The sequence below is a fragment of the Helianthus annuus genome, chromosome 15 (assembly GCF_002127325.2).
Source record: "Helianthus annuus cultivar XRQ/B chromosome 15, HanXRQr2.0-SUNRISE, whole genome shotgun sequence".
Lineage (NCBI taxonomy): Eukaryota > Viridiplantae > Streptophyta > Magnoliopsida > Asterales > Asteraceae > Helianthus > Helianthus annuus.
This window is the reverse complement of record NC_035447.2, coordinates 168,030,193-168,051,759: the sequence shown is the minus strand read 5'-3', so window position 1 is coordinate 168,051,759 and position 21,567 is coordinate 168,030,193. Positions and strand designations below refer to the sequence as shown.

Here is a 21,567-nt window from a genome sequence, read left to right as displayed (position 1 = left end):
TTAACTTTTCGCACAAGCCCAACATACAACGGGGTGAATCTGGTTTAGTTAAAATAAGTCCAACATACAATGGGGTTAAAAAAATGAATTGTGATATATACCTACGTGTGTGTATATATATAGGGGATGGAGCATGAGAAAATTAGTTTAAATGAGAAAACCAAAAAACTAAATAAACAAGCCAAAAAAACATACCAATTTTTTTTTAATTTTTATAAAAAAATCGGAGGTTTTTATACATGGAAAAAAATTTCAAAAAAAAAAAAGTTTTTTTGTTGTATTGCACATGTGCACTATTACGGATATAGTGCACATGTGTAGTACACATATAATCACATATAATGCACATGTGCAGTATAACAAATTTTTTTTTAATTTTTTTTATATATAAAAAGTAGCGAAATTTTTATAAAAAATTGTAAAAAAAAATTGGTATGTTTTTTATATATATATATAGAGTAATGCTCTAGAGAAAACCCCTTATTTTGAGAAAACTTTGAAAACCCATCACAAGGCCTACAATTAGCCACGTGTCCCAGCCATCTCCATCTTTCTTTTTGTTTTTTTGACGGCACTTTGGTAAATTCAACATTATACTACCCAACTCAAAAAGATATCTTGACTTTTGTCTACTATGATTTGACAACATTTATTACCCATTTATCTTCCCAATGTATCTTTCTAACTTCATATCTCTATCATTTTCATTTATAAGAAAGACCTCCATTAATGTCCTGCACATCTTCGTTTACAATCTACTTCTTTATTTATTCATTTCTCCATTAATGTCCATGGAGACAAATCCACCATATAACCCGTTAATGTCGCCGGGTAGATCTTATACTCATTCCTTTCTATTGAAGCCATCAAATCTGAGGATCGAAGCAATTATCGAAGCTCTTCAAGAAAAGAAAGTAAGGTGTTGCTCTCATCACATCTTTAATTCTGTTTTTAGAGAGAGAAAACTGATTTTGGAGAGAGAAACAACAATATTCATCTTGTTCATCTAGACACCAAGAACACACGCACAAATGTGTGTGAGAGAAACACGTTTAAAGATCTTACTTTTGTTATTTATGTAATTTGTTTAGATTTATACTTTTTATGATATTTGATAGATTTAAAATCAGAGCTTCGTTTGTTTATTTCAAAATTTTAAATCAAGACCAAGAAGAAATTTTTGTGTGCCCAATTTCTTTCTTCAAAAATCCGGTCTTCTTAGTTGTTTCAGATCTATATGTGTTTCAAACATATGGGTTTGAAGCAGATTTGATGTTAGATTCATTACTTTTGAGTTTTTTTATGAGTTCTTTGATTTTCGGTGATGTTATTTTCAATAAAATGTTTGTCTTTTTTTTTTATCCTTACCAGGTGGTGATTCTACTAGATGGCATATCCTGTTACTACAACCCGTAGCTACACATGTTACATTTTTTTACAGCTACATATGTAACGACCCTTTGTTATATATGTTAATGACCAGCTTGTTGGAATAGGTTAATGGAGTTTATGCAAGAGATGAGTCAGCAAAGGTAGCAGATAAACAACAAAGACAGACCGTCAATGGAAGCTCCACCCCTTCTTAGTGATCTGTGTTTTCGTTTACTAGTAATATGTAATGTGAGACTCTTATTATTTTGTCTAGGACGTGTTGTTAAAAATGTTCTAGCCTTCCGAACTTCTGCCCTGAAGTCGACCTCAGCATATTTGTGTTGCTTTTGGGCTCTATGCATCCAATTTTGTGTAACTTGCTTGTAGGCAATGTAGCTTTTTACAAGTTTACCAGTACATTAATCTCTAACACATGTTATGTGTAACTTGCTGAAAGTCTTAACACACGTTATAATAGAGCCTTGACACACGTTATATCAGTTATACCGTTATGGGTATAGTAAACGGCCCACCATTTTTCTTAGTGCTATGTATTTTAGTTTACTAGTAATATGTAATGTGAGACTCTTATTGTTTTGTCTAGTACATGATAACACATTCTGGAAGTCTTAACACGCGTTATAAAAAAGGCTTAACACACGTTATATTAGGTATGTTGTTATTAAGTTACTATTGGAGTTTATGCATCCATTCTGGAAGTCTTAACACACGTTATAATAGAGGTTTAACACACGTTATACATGTCAGGCGCGTAACACATGTTATAGTATGTATATACAAATCATGGTGTTTTGGAAACCACTAACTTATACATGACACCATGTTGGGTTAAACCAAGATTATAACAGAGGCTTAACACATGTTATCCCAGGTATACGGTGTTACAATATTAACTTGTATGTTCCATATTAAATTATTAACTTGTACACGTGTTACGATCAGTACATGCACATCATGGTGTTTTGCAAACCACTTTCATATACATGAATGCAAGTCGGGTTATAATGGATGCTTACATGTTATCATATGTATACAAGTGGGGTTACAACAAGATTACGATATTAACTAAGCTCATCATTAAACTCATCGCTCCCGTCGACTGTTTTCACCCTTGTCACATGTTAAGCAATTACATGTTCCGAACAGACAAATTGTAACACATGTTAGATCAATATATACACATCATGGTGTTTTGTAAACCACTAGATTATACATGAATACATGTCAGGTTACAAAAAGATTATAACAGTGGCTTAACACATGTTATACATTCCAAAATGTGCAAAACAAATGACCCGTTCATATTATATATTCCAAAATTACCTGTACATGTGTTACCATAAATGGCTCGTTTCATATTACACGTTACATACTAACTTGTACATTTATTACTTGTACAAGTTTTACGCTCAGTATCCACATTATCAGATATTTTAAACATCAACAAAAATAAAATAGATATTACTTGTTTTTTTAATTAACAAAAGGTTAACACACGTTATATATCATTCTAACAGGGGCTTAACACATGTCAGGTTACATCATGGTGTTCTGTTACAGCATGAACTACCAACACATGTTATAAATGAACGAAGACTTCTTTCCCAAAGGAAGTGACTTATTCAATGTCCCCGCATTAACGTCGCCTACATCCATCCAGCTTGTCAATTGAATATCTTTTATGGATATGTTTCTGTAAATCAACACACGTTATATATCATTCTAACAGGTGCTTAACACATGTTATGGGTCTGTCTCTGTAAATCAAACAACCCAACAAAAAAACAATTATTGTTAAGATCAAAAGCCCCAAACAAGCAACCAAACCAACAAAAAACCCGTTCAAAATCTCATCCTAAAGTTTTGGATTTATTTAAAATACATGAACATCAACCATTACTAGAACACGCATTAACTTCACCTACATCCATCCAGCTTGTCAATCGAATATCTTTATGGGTTTGTTTCTGTAAATCAACACACGTTATATAACATTCTAACAGGGGGCTTAACACATGTTATGGGCCTGAGTCTGTGAATCAAGCAACCCAACAAAAAAACACTTACTGTTCAGATAAAAAACCCAAACCAACAAAAAAACAGCTACTGTTAAGATCAAAATCCCTAACAAGCAACCAAACCAACAAAAAAACCCGTTCAAAATCTCATCCTAAAGTTTTTGATTTATTTAAAATACATGAACATTAACCATGGATACCCCATTAACCATTACTAAAACACTTTCAGCACACAAAAACATATTAACAACCATTTCAACAAAAAATCAAGTGTGAAATGATATTTCAAGAACACTTACCGGATCTATAACCGTCCGATGAACACGAAGAAGATCTTCAAACCTTCTTCTCACACACACACTCGTGCGTGTGTCTTTGTCATAAAGATTGTTGTTTCTCTATCTAAAACATCAACTTTCTCTCTCTAAAAACATTCATCTTGTCATCGTTCTTCTCACACACACAATCGTGCGTGTGTCTTTGTGATACTCTGATGTGCTCGACCATTGAAGGATCACCATTGAAGACCATGAAGCTTTTCTCTTTTACATGATGAAGAAAGAGGAGAGAGATAATAGTGTTTTGAAAGATTTGACTAGAAGAAAGAGGAGAGAGATGATGATACTAGTACTACACAAGTGGGTTTTGTCATTTCCAATACCAAAAAGTCTTTTCAGAGGGCAATTTGCACTACCGAAAATGCCCTTACAGTTGTACTAATGTGTATTATAAGATTTCTTCTAAATATAATTCTTACCAAAATTAAGAGAGCCCTTGATCAAGTGTGATGAAAGATAATCAATGGATGACATTGGGTTTCCATAGTTTTCTTAAAAAGATAGAGTTTTCTATAGAGCCCATCCCTATATATTTATATATATGTAGGATTAGGATCAAGAGTGAACAACTTCTTGAGAGTGAACTAATCTTGGCCCTTGATCATTTTTTTAGATTAAAAGGGTAAGATTGACATTAACCAAGTATGTTTAATTAAAATCGCTTAATTTTCTCACCTCTTAACTCTCTTTCTCTCTCTCTCATTTTTAATTATTTCTCCATTATTTCTTTATCCATAGATTTTGTTTTAATTTTAACTTGAGTATTGTTTTTCTTTTATTATCCGTATATATAGATATAATAATACATTGTTTTTAACTTCTTATAATTTTCAATAAACATTAAAAAATTTCTCTGAGATTGAAATTGTAATTATTTTTGGGTATTAATTTTTTTTTGAATATGTGATGAAGTTATTATTTTTGCATACATGTGATATGTTTCATTTTCATTAATTTCGTAATTTTTATATGAATCTACTCGTGTGCATGCCTAATATACTATATGTTGTTAATATACACATATGTAACCATTTCTGAATATAATACACAAATGTATAAAAGACTGTACACATGTGTATAAACTAACAGCTGTGTATCTTGTATAAACTGATAGTTAGCGAGACTGTACACATGTGTATAAACTAACAGTTGTGTATATTGTATAAACTGATACTAGCGAGATTGTACACATGTGTATACACTAACAACTATGTCTCATGTATATACGGAAACTAGCGAGATTTTAGGGATTTTGATTATATTGTTTAATAAATGCAATTTACAAAATACACAAATACCCTTCTGTCATTTATTTTAAAGGGGAGTTACAACATTATAATTACAATGTGACATCTGTGCTTAAGTAATCATTTTACAAACTCTGAACAATTCAATATTAATAAAACAAAGTATTTTGATCCCCATGTTTGTCATTTATGTTTGATTTTATGCACATGTTGGTTTTTGATTGATTTTGAACTCTATATTGCTTTCTAGAAAGTTATACGCAAACTGATGCGTAAACACGATCAGTTTAACGCGACAAACACTCCGGAACAGCAACATAAACTTAACATACCTTAAATATCCTTTACATAACTTAGAAATAAGTTTTAAAGGCTTTGGTATGGCAAAAACAAGTTTATTCGCTCACAGGGACTATTTGTGTCAACTTGCAAAAGTCTATCGTTTCGTAAGGCAACGTACAGTCCAGAACATGATCATAAGTTAAACATACCATATATAACCTAAACATGGCTTATAAATAAGCTTTGATAGGTTCGGTGTGCGAAAATATGCTTATATGATCTTACAGGGACTAAAAGTGTCAAAAAAGGCGTAAGTTTGCATTTTCGCGCATATCTTACGTTCTGACCACATGTGGACATCCAAAATTTTTATACACACTAAAATATTTTTTATTTTAGTGATCGGCATGCAAAAATACCATTCGTCGCTTAATTTGGTTCGTTTTCGCGTCCATTTGAGTTTCGTCGTAATTTGACGAATATCGCGACCGTACGACCAAACGAGCCAACATCCGAGATATTTCCGGGCATATTTTGAGTCCTCTAAACTTTATTGACCTGGTAGAGCCTTGAAAATGGCTTAACGGGTGTCAAAAGTGCCTAAAATGGGCTTATGCAAGTGCAGGGACTAAAGCTGTAATTACTGGAAACTTTGGCTGATCTGCAGAGTTCACACGGGCCGCGTAAGTCCAGTGCGACTCTTACGCAGGCCGCCTGAGAATGCCCAGTTCCAGAAACTCATTTTTCAGCAACTGTTTGTTATTTTAGGGGCTGTTATGGTAATTTCTTGGTGTGTTAACCAAGTTAACACCTCTCCAAGGCTTTGCACCCGCTCCTAACACTTGTACGGCAAGGATTTTTGCTTGGAGATCACACAAACAAGTGTTATGATCTTGTAAGTTTGCAACAAGTATAAATAGGCATGCCATTTCATTGTTGCAACTCACACTTGATCTAAATTCTCTAAGGTGATGTTTTTATAAATTCATACCTGAGAATTATAAAATCAAGTTCAAGCAAGGACCTTTTGTAAGCCTTCTTTCATTCTTTTATTGCTTTCTAGCTTAAAAAGTCAAACAGTGTTTGACTTTCAGTTTGACCAATCAATGGTCAATGCAAAGTTCGTTTGAACTTTGTAACGTGATTGTAATCACGATGGTTATAATCCTTAGCGATTATACCTACTGATTACCACGTTAACTAGGCGTAGTGACGACTCAAAATTTCGATCAAAATGCGTTTTAGCACGCATTTTGCTACGGAACTACTTTTAGGTATCAAAACACTTTGTTTTCATACGAAATCAGTTTTCTAACTAGGTTAAACATGTTTTGACATGTTTAACTCGTCACTATTAGTTTAGTGCTTGTTTAGGGTCGTAAGTTAAGCGGTCTAAACAACCGCTTAGACTTTTGAACCCGACCCGTTTGGTCGATCATTAGGATCTGACCAAGCTTGTTTAGTGATCATAGTTGCATAGGGAATAACCTCTGAGGTTATACCTTATGATCACATAGGATCGGTTAGTCATATGTTAGTTAGCTTATATTCCCATAGGAAATGACCAAATCGCCTTTTTGAAGCATAAATCCGTATTTTGCCTATGTGAACATATTTTTGACATATAATCTGATTTAGTAACATGTTTAGGGATAATTGGGCATGTAAGACTTGACATAGCACATAGTTAACCATCCGAACATAGTTTTAAGCAAACGACGCATTATAGGAGCCTATACTACCATAATGGGTCGAAACGGGTCAAAAGCAAATAGGTAGACTTTCAAATCAGAATGTAAGCTCTATTAAATCATACCATATGAGTTCAAATACTCATTTGATTTATAGAACATCATTCTATCCTATCTCCCGATTTAGGATCCGATTATTAACATAGTTACCTATATTAGGTGCCGTTTGATTCGTGATCCTTGGAGCTTTAGTTGGTCTTATTCTCAAGACTAATAAGCAATCCCAAGTGAGTACATAGTTCCCCTCTTTTACTGCTTTCAAATATTTTGGGGTGATACACATGTACATATGTGTTACTTTCGCGCATTTCATGCTTTTATGACATAAACATGCTAGTTTCACATAGTATATATCTAGTACATGTTTTCAATTATGTTTTGCTATGTATGTTAAGCATGCTAGCACATTGATTTATTACACATTTGTTGCATACGTTTACTTAGCATATGTACACATTGTTTTACATGACATTTCGGCTATGTAGTTTACTGAGCGTGCTAGCACATTGTTTTACATGAACATTTCTACTAGGCATGTTTACTTAGCATACCTAGTACATGGTTTTCATAGCATGCTTACATTGGTTATGACATTTGGTGTGTTTAATCGGGACAATAATACATTCATTAACATTGATCACGCCGCTCGGTAGTATGTAATGGTACCATAGGAATTGACAACTCCCGTTTCCGACTTCCTAGGTTTGTTTGGAAGTTGGGAATGACAAAATCCGATATACATAACTTAGATAAACCTTTAATTTGTTTAAAGGTTTATCGCCACAGTCGCAAGGCTTGAATGTATGCGATTAACATTACTACATAAATGTTTGTAATCATAAAGCATTGTTTTCTGCAAAGCATAATATTTGATTTAAACTTAGGTTTATTCAAAAACCTTGTTTTGTACATTCTTCTATGGGGTTGAGTAATTACTAGTTATTCACCATACATGACATTTGTTTCACATTGACATCATTACATAGTTTGAGTAGGTACTTGCTACTTGCTACTTGCTATGCATATCATTTGGTTATACATGATACATGTTACACATGACATTGAACATGGTTTATACATATACATTTTGACATTAAACATGACATTTTGGTTGGTTATTGATAAGTGACTTATGTAACGGGGCTATGTGTTATATGATAAAAGCATGGTGGATACGCCGCTGGTACTTCCTATATATAATTGATTTAATTGTATTATACATTGTTGTGTTATCTAAACCACTTGGGCAATGCATGAAACATTTTATACAAGAACATGACATTGTTTTACAAATTACATATTTTATACAAATTCACTTTTACTTGGTTATTCATTTAACCATGCATTGTCCTTTCATTATCATTTGATTTTCACATCGATTTTCACATGATTTTATAAAGGAAACATTTTACGAGGTTCATGACTATATTTTGCAAAAACACTTCTTTTAAACTACAAGTCATGAATCCTGCATAAACAAAACCTATGTATCTCACAGGCATTTTTATGCTGACATACCTATTTTTACATGTGTTTCAGGTGCTAATGCATGATGATGTTTGTGCTTCACTTAGGCGAACTCGGGCCTTGGTGACTTAAAAGACTGTTAATTATGTTATTTTAGTTTGAATTCAAAAGACAATGTAAACTTTAATCTCAATAATACATAACTTTAATTACCATGGTTGTTGAAACAATAATTCTGTCGCATCACTCCCCGACGTTTCCGCCGCGGTTTGTTGTTTTACACGGTCGGGGTGTGACAGAAGAGTTGGTATCAGAGCCAATGGTTATGGGGAATTAGGTTATTAGTAATGCTTTGACCTAGACTATAACTTTCTAGGACCCCAACACAAGTTATCTTGTGTTTAGAACTTAAAACAATACACGTCACCTATCCTTAGGTGATTACTAAAACATGAACACAATTTTCCCAAAATGATTTTGAAATCAATCATCTATCCTTAGATGATTTCTTTTGGCTTTGTGCCTTCCAAATTTTCAAAATTTTGTCAAAGTTTGGGTCTAAATAATGTGAACACGTGCAAACTGGAAGGGTGAATGCCTGTACCCTGAGTTTTCTGGCTAAGGCTAGAGTGTTCGTACAAATCCGCAGTATCGGACCAGTCACTCTTACCTGGGAACTCTTGGGGTGAGTGTTCACTTATAGGAGAGCATGTCTTCGCGATACATTATTATGATCCATTTACTTTGATTTGTCACTGTGTGTCGACTGTTTGTTACGAGGTAATAAACAAATGACCACCATCCTTTCTTTTGTTGATAATTATGATATCTCATTTCTCATCATCTCACTCGTTTTCTCTCATGTTTCCTCTTTTAGAATGCCTCCTCGACGTAACGTTAACAACCTAATGCCAAACTGGCAGCTATTATAGCACAACAGATGGCTGCTATGCTACCTGATCTCATAACTCAAATAAACCAAGCCAACAATAACAATAATGCACATGCTCCATGCAATTTCAAAAGTTTTAACTCGGCTAAACCGCTCAAGTTCAGTGGTTCTGAAGGAACAACTGGGCTCCTACAATGGTTTGAGAGTCTTGGGAGCACCTTTCGCCATGTTCAGTGTCCGAACAATCGTAAGGTCGAGTTTGCTTCGAGCGTATTCCAAAAGAGGGCTCTCACATGGTGGAATGGGGTAATGAGAGACCGAGGTGCTGATATTGCTTTGGGTCAGAAATGGGAGGAACTTAGAGCTCTCATGATGAGAGAATTTTGTCCTTGTCATGAACAGAGGGCACTCGAAAATGAGTTCCATGATCTGAAGCAAGACAGTGGTGAACACCGGGCTTATACAGACAGATACTAGGAGTTAAGCTTGCTCTACCCTACAATGGTCACGCCTTTGGATAAGGCTATTGAGAAATACATAGACGGTTTGCCAGATCCTGTTCACGATATTGTCACTGGCAGCAACCCTACTACCGTCCGACAGGCCATTGAGCTAGCTGCAACCCTTACTGAATCGCAAGTCAAAAAGGGTAAACTCCACAGAAAGGGGGTCAAGAAGCAGAAACAATCTGATAGCACCACTGAGAAAAAGGGCAAGAAGGCTGCTGAGTCTTCTAAGAAATCTAGGAAGCGTAAGGCTTCCAAGAACTTCGCTGTTACTACTCAGACTGATCAGGCAGCACAGAATCAGGCTGCACAACCTGCTGCCAAGAGGCAGTATGCTGGTAATGCACCTCTGTGCAACAGATGTAACAGCCATCACCAGCCACAGTTGCAATGCCACATCTGCACAAATTGTTGCAAGTCTGGTCATCTTACGAATACCTGCCGTTTTGCTCCTAACCAAAATCAGGCAGCTCAAAACCAAGTTGTGCAAAACCCTGCCCAGAATCCTGCACGACATCACTTTCCGCCTGGTTCGTGTTACAATTATGGGGATCTGACCCACTACAGGAACAACTGCCCGAGGTTGGCAAATGCGAATCAAGCACAGGCTCGTGGTAGAGCATTTAATCTGAATGCAAATGAGGCACGTGCGGATAACGAAGTGGTGAACGGTACGTTCCTTGTTAGCAACCATCCTGCTTCTGTTCTATTTGATTCGGGTGCCGATAAGAGTTTTGTATCCTTAGCATTTGAGCCTTTGCTTTCGATGACTAGAACAAAACTAGGAAAGCCCTTGACAGTAGAAATAGCTAGTGGTGAACCTGTTGTACTCAACTCTGTTCTTCGAAATTGCCAGTTGAATCTCAATAACCATCTTTTCCCTATTGACCTCACACCGATGCAACTGGGAGCTTTGATGTTATAGTAGGAATGGATTGGTTATCCAAGTACCATGTTGAGGTGGTATGTTTTGAGAAGTTGGTCCGTATGCCGCTTTCGACTGGTGAGATCTTAGAAGTTCGTGGGGAGAAACCCGTCGGTGGTCTTAGGCTTATGTCTTGTACCCAAGCCCAAAAATACCTACGAAAGAAATACGTTGCTTTCTTGGCACATGTTGTAGAGGAGAAGGGCAAGGGTAAGACTATCCAAGATATCCCTGTTGTTCGGGATTATCCTGAGGTATTTCCTGAAGAATTACCTGGTATACCCCCTGTGCGCCAAGTTGAGTTCCGCATTGATCTTGTGCCTGGCGCAAATCCTATTGCTAAGTCACCTTATCGTCTTGCACCATCTGAGATGCAAGAGTTATCTAAGTAGCTTCAGGAGCTATCTGACAAAGGATTCATCCGTCCGAGCTTTTCCCCTTGGGGTGCTCCTGTCCTATTTTTGAAAAAGAAAGATGGATCATTTAGGATGTGTATCGATTACCGTGAGCATAATAAGCTTACCATCAAGAATCGATATCCCCTACCTCGCATTGATGATCTCTTTGATCAGCTACAGGGTGTTACTTGCTTTTCAAAGATTGATCTGCGTTCTGGGTATCATCAACTTCGAGTTCTCGAAGAAGATATTCCCAAGACAGCTTTTCGTACCAGATATGGTCATTATGAGTTTACTGTTATGCCCTTCGGTTTAACTAATGCTCCTGCTGTTTTCATGGACTTGATGAATAGGGTTTGTAAGCCTTATTTGGACAAGTTCATCATCGTTTTCATTGATGACATTTTGATCTATTCTAAGACTCGAGCTGATCATGAGCAACATCTCCGTCTTACAATGGAGCTTCTAAAGAAAGAACAACTTTTCGCCAAATTCTCCAAGTGTGAATTCTGGCTTAAGGAAGTTCAATTTTTGGGGAACATCGTCAACGAACAAGGTATACATGTAGATCCCGCCAAAATCAGTGCGATTAAGGATTGGGATACTCCTACTACTCCTACCGAGGTTCGTTCATTTCTTGGTCTAGCGGGTTACTACCGCCGTTTCATTGAAAACTTCTCCAAGATTGTGGTTCCTCTCACTGCTTTAACTCAGAAGAATAAACCTTTTGAGTGGGGACCCAAACAGGAAGAAGCTTTCCAGACCTTGAAACAGAAACTTTGTAATGCACCTATTCTATCCTTACCCGAGGGTCTCTAAGCTTGTGGGTGAAAGAATCATGCACTCATACCCCCAGAGTTTATACTTATTATCTGCTATAAAGAACCAAAGAAAGGATTGGCTCACTCCAATAGTCAATGCTACCCCTACCAGCCATATGGACCCAAAGAAGAAGCGCTCTAGCGCGGATGACGGATGACACCTACCAGAGCCAAGTGGAGCATGCATGAAGGAGTCAGACGCTTCTTCTATTCTTTTCCCTGGCGCAGCTGGGCCATCCTTATTGAAAACTAAAGCAAGAAGGGAGAAGGTTGACTTTGAGAAAGAAGGTGCTTGTTGCCACTTTATTAGTAAGTTTACCTCAAGAAAGGCGAAAACTTGCTTGACTATGACTAAGAAGATAGAAAGGGCTTTTCTCGCTTAGTATGAGTTTGTTGTGTACTACGATGCATCCAATTTAGGCCTTGGCTGCGTTCTTATGCAAAGAAACAAAGTTATAGCCTATGCATCAAGACAGCTGAAAGTGCATGAGAAAAACTACATGACTCATGATCTTGAGTTAGGCGCAGTAGTTTTTGCTCTTAAAATCTGGAGACACTACCTTTACGGTACAAAGTGTGTAGTGTTTACTGACCACAAGAGTCTCCAGCATATTTTCAATCAGAAAGAACTAAACATGAGGCAACGACGTTGGGTTGAACTCCTAAACGACTACGATCGCGAAATTCGCTACCATCCTGGTAAGGCGAATGTCGTGGCTGACGCATTAAGTCGTAAGGAACATGTCAATCTTCACTGTGTTCAGGTTCGATCTGACATTCAAACCCGCATATTCAGGCTCAACATACTTGTGTTACACAAGACTTGATGGGTAAAGAGTTACCGTGTCATACTAAGCCTGAGCTTGAACTGAAAGACTTTGGGATATTCTATTTCATGGGCCGTTTGTGGGTCCCAAGTATAGACGATCTTCGCACCTTGCTTATGGATGAAGCTCACAAGTCTCGTTATTCTATTCATCCTGGTGCAGACAAGATGTTTAAGGATCTTCGAACCCAGTATTGGTGGTCGGGTATGAAGAAAGACATTGCCTTATATGTTTCCAAATGCCTTACTTGTCTTAAGGTTAAGGAAGAACATCAACATCCCTCTGGATTATTGGAGCAACCAGAGATTCCGATTTGGAAATGGGAAAACATTGCTATGGATCTCATTACCAAGCTGCTACGCACTAAAAGAGGTCATGATGCCATTTGGGTTATTGTTGATCATCTTACAAAGTCAGCACATTTCTTGCCGATCCGTGAGGATCTTTCTGCTGACAAGCTTGCTAAAATTTATGTAGATGAGATGGTATCTCGACATGGTGTTCCGTTGAACATTATATCTGACAGAGATGCTCGATTTTCATCTCACTTTTGGAGAACCATGCAGTCTGCCATGGGAACCCAACTTAATTTGAGCACAGCATACCATCCGCAGACAGATGGTCAATCTGAAAGAACAATCCAGACACTGGAGGATATGCTTAAAGCTTGTGTGATTGATTTTGGTGGTAGTTGGGATTCGCATCTACCGTTGATCGAATTCTCTTACAACAACAGTTATTGTCACACCCCCAAAAATCCACACGCGGAGTACCACCGCATGGGGGCGTGACATGACCAGGATCAAGCCACCAATCATATTGAACAATAGCAAATGTAATTCAACCAAACAATATGAAAGGTGTTTCAAAACAAAAGTATGGTTTCAATGTTTAGCGGAAGCATAAATGTAAAACCCAACATAAGTAATAAGTTTGAAATGTCATAAATGTTTAACATGGCATCCACGATCCATGTCCACAACGACCGCGCCTCCCAGTGCAAGCTCCATGAGTACCTATTGACCTGCAAGGCATGTAACAACGAGTCAACAACAAAGTTGAGCGAGTTCACAGTTGGTGGTTTAGTTATAGTATTCGTTTCGTAATTCACATGTTCGTTTTGTAAACCATGTATCGTATTTATTTGTATCGCGGCCTTCCAGGCATGTTTGCGAAGATTAGTGGGGGTTTCCCAAGTATTCTAGACTAGTTATATTTGTATCGCGGCCCTCCAGGCATGTTTGCGAAGATTAGTATTCGTATCGCGGCCATTCCAGGCATGTGTGCGAAGATTAGTATTCATATCGCAGCCATTCCAGGCATGTGTGCGAAGATTAGTGGGGGCTTCCCATGTGTTACTAGTCTAGCTGTATCTATAAGTGACCTTCCCTTAACGAGGTCAGTGGTACGTATTCCGGTAACGATGAAAGTACCGGTAATCAATCAATCCCATTCCCAACCCCGGGAATCCCATGCCTTGGTAAGAGTGTGAACTCACCTTGGTTTGCTCGGCAGATAAACAAAAGGTCACTTGAGCTGTATGTGGTCAACCACGTCCTAACATGGTTACCATACAAGTCAGGTCTATGGTTTAAGTAATGCACGTATGGTTTTCTACACGTATACTAACAAGTTGTGTACAAGTATTGATCATGGCATACACATGTAATTATGGCAGTTAACATCAGTTCATACGAATTCAACAGTTAGCATACCCACAAATATACACAACCCAGATGTGCGGCCCAAAAAGTTGGGCTTGTAACAGTATGTAAGTCCAAAACAGTGTGCACGTGTATATGGTCTCGAGTCGAGACTAGAGATCCCGAGTCGAGACTGTACGGTCTCGAGTTGTAGCCTACGAGTTCTCGAGTCGCAACTGAGGAGGTCTCGGGTCATACGTTCATTACTCGAGACTAGGCGGTCTCGAGTCATGTCTCGAGTCGCAACAAGACTCACAACCATGATCTCGAGTCATGCTGTTTGTGCTGGTGATGTGTGATCTCGAGTCGAGACAGTGGGGTCTCGACTCGCAACCTTTGTCGAGATCAGAAGATGTAACAAATTTCCTTAATTGCAGCTTATTATTCCCGTAACATTTGCAAACAACTTTGGCAGTTTTAAACCGGATCAAACAACATTCAATTCAGAAATCAAACATATTCATTCAACCCTAATCATCATCTAATCAAGAACAATTAATCAGCATCATATGAACATACAACCGGATCATCCGACTATTGAACTCAAAGACTAACATGTAACCCTAAGTCATGTGTACATCAAACCAATCAATACAACACATCATATGCTCGAAAATCATCAATCCAGCACAAGCATTCGGTTCTAAATAACCTTAATCGGTCGTATAATTCTTTCACATGTTTTCAATAAATCAACAAGGGAGTTTTCCCCGCATATGTTAATACCGAATTTAACACATAATCTAGATTTGTGATCATAGTTTCGTCCACACATTTACTATCATGCAACCCTAGTTCATCACATAAAACATGACATCAAAACATAGCAAACAATCAAGGATTAACACTAACCAGAAAGCCGAGAAGATTAGTTTGCTCGAGATGGGTGGGCTTCGGGGGAGGGGGCTACCGTCGCATAAAAGGGAGAGAAAAGGAGAGAGCTTAGGGTTTGTGTGTTCTTGTTTTGCAAGTAATGAGAAAACTAAACCCCCTAAAGGTTCATGTATGCATATAAGGAGTGGGCCGAACCCATTAATGGGCTGCCCTTGGTCTCGAGTCGGCCAAGTATAGTGAGCCGAGAGAGAGGGGTGTACGGCCCAAAAGGGCTTGTGCGATTAGGACAAGTGTTATGCAACCATACTTATAGCATTCACATAAAATCACGTAGCACATAATATAACAACGTCGTAACATACATTGAAATCAAGCACATCAATCAATCAAGTAACGTTCATACAAGTTGTGTCAAAACACAAAGAAAGGTTCTGGAATACGGGTTGTCACATTATCCCCAAGTTGAAAGAAATTTCGTCCCGAAATTTAGCACGCGGTTACTCAGGAAGCTAGTTAAGTTGTATGGTTTTCCTGGGGTGTCACATCCTCCCCCCGTTGGTTTGGAATTTCGTCCCGAAATTCCGCAGTAGCTTCGGCCTCAGTAGTGGTTGTACTGTTTTTGAACAGTTGGGGATACTTTTGTTTCATCTGATCTTCGCGTTCCCAGGTGAACTCTGGGCCACGACGGGAGTTCCAACAAACTCGAACAAGAGGTATTCTGGTGTGCTTGAGGACCTTAACATCCCGGTCCGTGATTTTGACTGGTTCCTCGATGAATCGCAACTGATCGTCGATAGTGAGCTCCTTCAAAGGAACTATGAGTTTCTCATCTGACTGACACTTCTTCAGATTCGACACGTGGAAAACGTTGTGAACTGCACCGAGTTCTGCTGGTAGGTTTAGTTTGTAGGCCACTTTGCCTGTTCTTTCTATGATTTCGAACGGTCCGACATACCGCGGATTGAGCTTGCCTCGTTTGCCAAAACGAACTACACCTTTCCAAGGTGAGACTTTGAGTAGCACTCGATCCCCAACCTGGAACTCGAGTGGTTTCCTGCGCTTATCAGCGTAGCTTTTCTGACGGTCGCGAGCTGCCGCCATTCGTTGTCGTATCTGAGCAATTCTTTCCGTTGCGTCTACGACAAGTTCTGGACCAGTAATCTGACTATCACCCACCTCTGCCCAACATAGAGGTGATCGGCATTTATGCCCGTACAATGCCTCAAATGGAGCGGCTTGAATGCTGGTGTGGTAGCTGTTATTATATGAAAATTCTACTAATGGCAGATGCTTTTCCCAACTGTTGCCAAAGTCAATCACACATGCCCTAGGCATGTCTTCGAGGGTTTGAATAGTGCGCTCAGACTGCCCATCCGTCTGAGGGTGATAAGCTGTGCTTATGTCTAACCGTGAGCCAAAAGATTTGTGCATTGCTTGCCACAGTTCTGAAGTAAAGCGTGCATCACGATCGGAAATAATAGAGGTTGGCACCCCGTGCCTCGAAACCACTTCTTTGAGATAAACGTCTGCTAGAGTGGAGAACTTATCCGTTTCCTTAATAGCTAGGAAGTGTGCAGACTTTGTGAGTCGATCCACGATCACCCAAATAGTATCATTCCCACGTTGAGATCTAGGCAGGCCAGTAACAAAATCCATGGAAATTTCCTCCCATTTCCATTGTGGTATCTTTGGTTGCTGAAGTAGGCCTGAGGGTTTCTGATATTCTATCTTGACTCTCGCACAAGTCAAACACTTGCTAACGTAAGTTGCTATGTGGGCTTTCATGCTAGGCCACCAATACATAGTTCTGAGATCGTGGTACATTTTATCCGAACCTGGATGTACCGAGTAGCGAGACTTATGTGCTTCATCCATTACAAGCTCGCGTAAGTTGCCATAAAGTGGGACCCAGATGCATCTTGTTACGTAGTAGGCGTCGTCTTCCTTTTGTTCTAACCGTTGCCTTGAGCCGCGTAGGGCTTCAGCCCTGACGTTTTCTGGTTTTAATGCTTCTACCTGAGCATCTCGTATCTGTGCCGGAAGACTAGACTGGATGGTAAGTTGTAATGCTCGTACGCGTCTAGGTGCAGTGTCTTTTCGACTGAGAGCGTCAGCCACTACATTGGCCTTGCCTGGATGGTACTTGATGGCACATTCATAATCGTTTAAAAGTTCGACCCATCGTCGTTGATGCATGTTCAATTCCTTCTGCTTGAAGATATGCTCGAGACTCCTGTGATCGGTATAGATGGTGCACTTGGTACCGTACAGGTAATATCGCCATATCTTAAGCGCGAAAACAACAGCTCCCAGCTCTAAATCGTGCGTAGTATAGTTTCGTTCGTGAACCTTAAGTTGACGTGATGCATAAGCAATGACCTTGTCACGTTGCATTAACACACATCCATGACCTTGAATGGATGCATCGCAATAGACCACAAAATCGTCCTTGCCCTCTGGCAATGAGAGGATAGGTGCGCTGCAGAGCCTATCTTTTAAGTGCTGAAAAGCTGTTTCCTGTGTATTAACCCAACGGTAGGTGACACCCTTCTGTGTCAGTAGTGTAAGCGGCTGCGCAATCTTCGAGAAGTCTTTGATAAACCTTCTGTAGTACCCTGCCAAACCCAAGAATTGGCGAATTTCCGTTGGTGTACGCGGTGCAGGCCAGTTCTTAATTGAGTCTACCTTGGATGGATCCACATGAATCTTGTCCTTGTTTACCACGTGGCCTAGAAAGTGGACCTCACGAAGCCAGAAGTCGCATTTCGAAAACTTGGCGTATAATTGTTCTGTTCGAAGGAGTTTCAAAATGAGTCATAAATGATGCTCGTGTTCCTCCTGACTCTTAGAGTAGATCAGGATGTCATCGATGAAGACAATCACAAACTTGTCCAAGTAAGGTTTGCACACCCTGTTCATAAGATCCATGAAGACCGCAGGCGCGTTTGTTAACCCGAATGGCATAACTAGAAACTCGTAGTGGCCGTAGCGAGTTCTGAATGCTGTTTTGGAGACGTCCTCATCCCGGACTCTCAGCTGATGGTATCCTGACCTCAGATCTATCTTTGAATAATAGCTCGACCCTTACAATTGGTCGAACAGGTCGTCGATGCGTGGAAGAGGATAACGATTCTTCACGGTCACCTTGTTAAGCTCACGGTAGTCGATGCACATCCTGAAGGTACCGTCTTTCTTTTTCACAAATAGTACTGGAGCTCCCCAAGGTGAAGAGCTAGGACGAATGAAACCCTTATCCAAGAGTTCTTGCAGTTGCTTGGACAGTTCTTCTAATTCTGATGGAGCTAAGCGATACGGTGCACGAGCTATTGGTGCTGCTCCTGGAGCTAGTTCAATCTGGAATTCGACTTGGCGATGAGGCCGTAGCCCAGGCAATTCTTCAGGAAACACTTGAGGAAAGTCACGCACTACAGGAATATCCTCTAATCTCTTCTCTTTCGATGATGCGTCAGTAACCAGTGCCAAAATGGCAGTTTGGCCCTTTCGTAAACACTTATGGGCCTTCAGGAAGGAGATGATGCCAACCACGGCACCACTCTTATCACCTTGAACTTCGAGAGGTTCTTTACCAGAACGGGGAATACGAACAATCTTCTCCTTGCATAGGATCTCTGCTTGTTGTTGGGATAACCAATCTGTCCCAATGACGATGTCGAAACTACAAGAACTATGGGAATGAGATCGATAGAGAAAGTTTGACCAGCGAGGACAAGATTACAACCCTGAACTATGTGTGTGGCCTCTAGACTTTTACCATTAGCTAACTCTACGACATGCTTGGTGTTTAAGGGTGTTGGTGTACGCTTTAACAATTGACTAACTTTCAGAGACATATAACTGGTATCCGCACCCGAATCAAATAATACAGTAACATAAAAGTCGTCGAGAAGAAACTTACCCATCACCACGTTAGGATCATTCCTTGCATCACCCTGACCCAGTACAAATGCTCGACCCCTAGCGCCATTGTTATCATTGTTTCCCCCGTTGTTGTTCCCATTGCCCTGATTATTGTTGTTGTTGTTCTGGTTCTGGTTTAACTGGGGGCAGTCTCGCTTGAAGTGGCCTTCAGCACCACACTGATAGCATCCCCTGTTGCCTCGCTGCTGTTGTTGCTGCTGGTTTTGTGACAAATCGAGTTTCTAAGATTCCATCTTCGCACTATTGCACGTTAATTGTTTTGATTGTTTGTTGACATGACTTGTTTGTCTCACAACTGTACGTGTTTGTAATAAGTTAAATTGTATTGTGGTTGGTATGTTATACATGGTGGGTGTTAAGCATGTTATTTTTAGATGTGTGATATGCATTGCATTTGAGTGTATATTCAGAACATGTTTTAAGTTAACATGACATTAAAGATTAATAAAATATGAAACTTGTGCCAAACACCCCACCCGAAAACACCTAAGTGTTTTCGTCCCATATGAAGCCGACGGAATCAAAGATGGGCCTTGGCCCAGCGGCGAATATTTCTTTTAGTCCGGCTATAACTCGTACACGAAAACTGTATTCAAAATACGTTGTGCAAACCCTAATCACCTCCCCATCTTTCTCTCGTTATTCCTTGAACTGACGGCTGCCATCTCTACATTGGAAACCAGATATTTCACCCTGCGATTATTTCTTTTCGGTTAGTGTTCCTGCACATATTTAACTCTAGTTCTGCATGGACATTCATTGTGTCTTGATTGTTATTGCATGATGTTTTCGGTCCAATAGGATCCATATATCATGGGATTGTCGGTCATTGATTTTGATTTTACATAAGGCAACTGATATGATTAACCTTGACATACTAAAATAGATTCACATGTTTGCATGTGATCATCATGTCAGTAGCCATGTGCTTGCTATGTAATGATGTATGATGAACCGATTTGCATGATATGTTGGTCCAGTAGAATTTTAATAGGTTAGTGTTTGGTCAAATTAAAATCAAAAGGGCATGTGATGTGATTAAGTGTTTTTGCATGAAAAGTCATATATGTGTAATCAGTAAGTGCTCCCGTCAATCGATGATATCATAATTGTGTCTAATGATTTGTTTTCAAGGATATGTTTGGTTGAATATGCTAATGATTAGAATTCGGTGATGTAACTGTTAGTGATGATGATCAGCTAAACCACGAAAACACAAGGTTCAGACGAAAACACAAGTGTTTTCGTCACATCTTAGATACGACGAAAACCAAAGGGTTTTCGTCCAATAATTTCGTTTCGGCCCAAATGGTTTTTGGCCCAAAAGTGATTTGGCCCAAGTGTCTTCGTCCAACTAGTGTTTTCGTCAAATGGGGATTTCGCCAGTTAAGGGTTTTCGCCAGTTGGGTGATTTCGCCATGCATGTGATTTCGTTCAATGTTTCTCACACTAGTACTGTTAGTTATATAACTCTCTTAGTTATTAACACTGTTAGTTGTTAAGCATGTTAACTCTGTTAAACTATCTAACTCAGTTAAGTTGAGCGCGTAACGCATTTAGTTACTAGTTCTGTTAGATGTTAACTTTGTCAACAGTGTAACCTAGTTGGTATATGTTAAATTTGCTAACCCTGTTAAAGTGTGTTATTGGTTAACTACATTAGATTGTATGAACTGCATGATATTGACTTACTGCCTACCTGATATATGATGTTAACTGCCAAGCACACTTTGTGTCATAAACTGCATACGAAACTTTACGAACTTGAACTGATTATGTATACGTGCATAACTATAGGACTTGACTGATTCCTTGTGAGCACATAGTTTAGCATACCGAGCAAACCAAGGTGAGTTCACACTCTTACTAAGGCATGGGATTCCCAGGGCATGGGAATTGGGATTGAAGGATTGAGATTGAATAGAACTGTACTTACACTGTTACTAGACTACCATACCATCGTCCTCGGTTGTGCAGGACACATACGTAAAACCTACGTATACTTGTATTGCTCACTGTCCTCAGGTTGCGAAGGACACTCACGTAAAACCTACGTGAACTTATACTCACTACTGCCTCGGTTGTGTCAGGCACTTACGTAAAACCTACGTAAACCCCCGCGTACCCTATCCTCGGTTGTGAAGGATACTTACGTAAAACCTACGTAAATCTGTACGTATTATTGTTCTCGGAATATGTAGAACACTTATGGTTACGAATAGTCTAG

General features: G+C 39.1%; 1 long non-coding RNA gene across 1 annotated transcript; it reads left to right on the top strand.

The window, feature by feature from the left end:
• The first annotated feature begins 811 nt into the window (after positions 1-811).
• Positions 812-1,875, top strand: LOC110910859. Its single transcript, XR_002576529.2, has 2 exons — positions 812-914; positions 1,372-1,875. It is a non-coding gene; the product is annotated as an uncharacterized LOC110910859 (long non-coding RNA).
• The last annotated feature ends 19,692 nt before the right edge of the window (positions 1,876-21,567 follow it).